The sequence below is a fragment of the Dipodomys spectabilis genome, unplaced genomic scaffold, assembly GCF_019054845.1.
Source record: "Dipodomys spectabilis isolate Male_0828 unplaced genomic scaffold, ASM1905484v1 ptg000278l, whole genome shotgun sequence".
NCBI classification, from domain to species: Eukaryota; Metazoa; Chordata; class Mammalia; order Rodentia; family Heteromyidae; genus Dipodomys; species Dipodomys spectabilis.
In genome coordinates, this window is record NW_024870955.1 from 3,688,001 (window position 1) to 3,690,000 (window position 2,000).

Below are 2,000 nucleotides of genomic sequence, written 5' to 3' on the forward strand. Positions count from 1 at the left end.
TCCCTCCCTTTCTAGCTTCTTCGGTCCTGTGCCCGGCAGAGGTGTCCTGGTTATCCCGAGTGCCAGGGACGCTTAAGCCCCGTGGTATTTTTTTCATTTTTTTTTTTTTTCTTTTTCTTTTTACCTCGCTCCTTACTCACGGAAGGGTGTCTGTCCTGGCTACGCTTTTATCCCCAGGCTGTTGGCCCTCTCAGGAGCCGAGCTTCCCTGGGCCACCGCCTCCCGAGTGCCGCGTGGCTGCCTTCTCCCACCCCCTCGGTGTGATTGATGTGGTGACGTTGCGATCTCCTTCGGGCCCGGGCCTAAGCTGCGCCAGGCGAGGGACGGACATTCATGGCGAATGGGACCGCTCTTCTCGTTCTGCCCGTGGGCCCCTGCCCTCACCCGTCCCACCGTGCCGGCGCCGGTGGTGTGCGGGGAGGCGGGGGTGCGGCAACCGGGCCCGGCTGCGCTCTCCCTGCCCTCGCCGTGAGGTCGGGGACTTGTACACGCTGGAGGAGGGGGGCGCCCTGATCTTGCTCCTCTCTTCCCGTGACTCGTTATCGGCAGGGGGGTCGGCTCTCTCCGCGGAGAGGGAGGGTCGGTGCTCCGTGCTTGCCCGTGCTGTGTGGTGTGAAAAACCGCGCCTCGCGCTCTGCCCTCTTGCGGTGCTCCCGGAACGCTCCCGGTTGGTTCTCTCAGGTGCCTGAGGCTGAGTGGTGGTGTCGTTCCCGATCCTGGCGTTGTCCGCTGCCTTGTGCCAGCCTGCTGCCCGTGGTGTGTCCCGGCCGTCCTCGGGTTCGTGGGGCTTTTGTGCGAGTGAGAAGTTACCGTTGAGATTGACGTCTCTGCTGGGGGGGGGTCGAGGCGGTTCTCCCCAGAGGAGCGCTCTTCCCTTGTTGCGCTGGGCGGTGGCTTCCCCGCATGAGCTGCCGCCCTGGTCCTGGCTTGTCTTCCCTGCCGTGTCACCTGGCTTTCATCGCACCGGGGGACCTGAGATGTTGCAGTGGGAGGCGAGCGGGGCCCGTGCGGGCTTCCCGCCCGTGTGCGCGACTTTGCTCTGGCCCCGCACGGCAAGGCCGACCGACCAGGGTTGGTGTTGCTGCTGCCGCAGACCCCCCCCTGTGCCCCACCCCTCCCTGCCCCCCGTGGTGGGAAGGATGGACGCCTCTGATGTGTGCTGGTTCCCGGCGGGGTTCCCGTCGGGGTTGGGTGCGGGCCACCCTCAGAGTGAGGAGGGGTTCTCTAGCGATCCTCGTTCGGGAAGCGGCGTGCGCTGCTGGGTTGGCGGAGGCCCGCCCCCGATGGGCTCCCGCGGCCCTGCCGCTCCCTGCCCCGCTTTTGAGCGCTAGTGGCTGCCCGCGTCGGTAAACTGCGTGCCCGCGCCTCCCCCCTCCGAGCTGGGGGAGGGTCCCGCGGGACCTCTCCCGGGCCGTCGTCTGGTGTGGTGAGTGGAGGACGTTCCCGATCCGTCCCCGCCCCTGCCTCGCGTGCGGTGTGTCGAGTGGCGGAGCCTGGAGCCCGTGCCGTGTCGCGATGCGAGGGCGTGTGGTGTGTGGCTTCCCGGCCTCGTGCTTGGGTTGCCGTGGGGTTTTTGGGGGTCCCGTCCCCCTCCCCCTCCGGCCCCTGGCGACGCTGTTCCCGAGCGTCTGTGTGGGCCGCCGCCCGTTGGCGACGACGGCGCCGTGCGGGCGCTGGGCCCCGCGGTGTTCCGGGGCCGCCGTGCCCGTGGTGGTGCGCCGCTCGGGGGGGTTCTGGCCCCCCGGAGCCGAGGATCCCGGTGTGTGTGGGCCCTTGCTCACGCGGCCGAAAAAGAGGCGGTCGATGATGGGTGCTGTGCCCGGCGGTGTGGTGTGGATGGAGGCGGTGGGGCCCTGCTGGCGCGGGCGGCTCCGCGGGCGTTCACGGGGTCTTTGAGGTGTGTGCGAGAGCTGCCTTTTCCCCCTCGGGCCTCTTTTGGGGGGGCCCGCCGCTGCCGCGGTGGGGGTTTCCGGTCCGCTGGTCGGCCGGCTCGGTGTCCC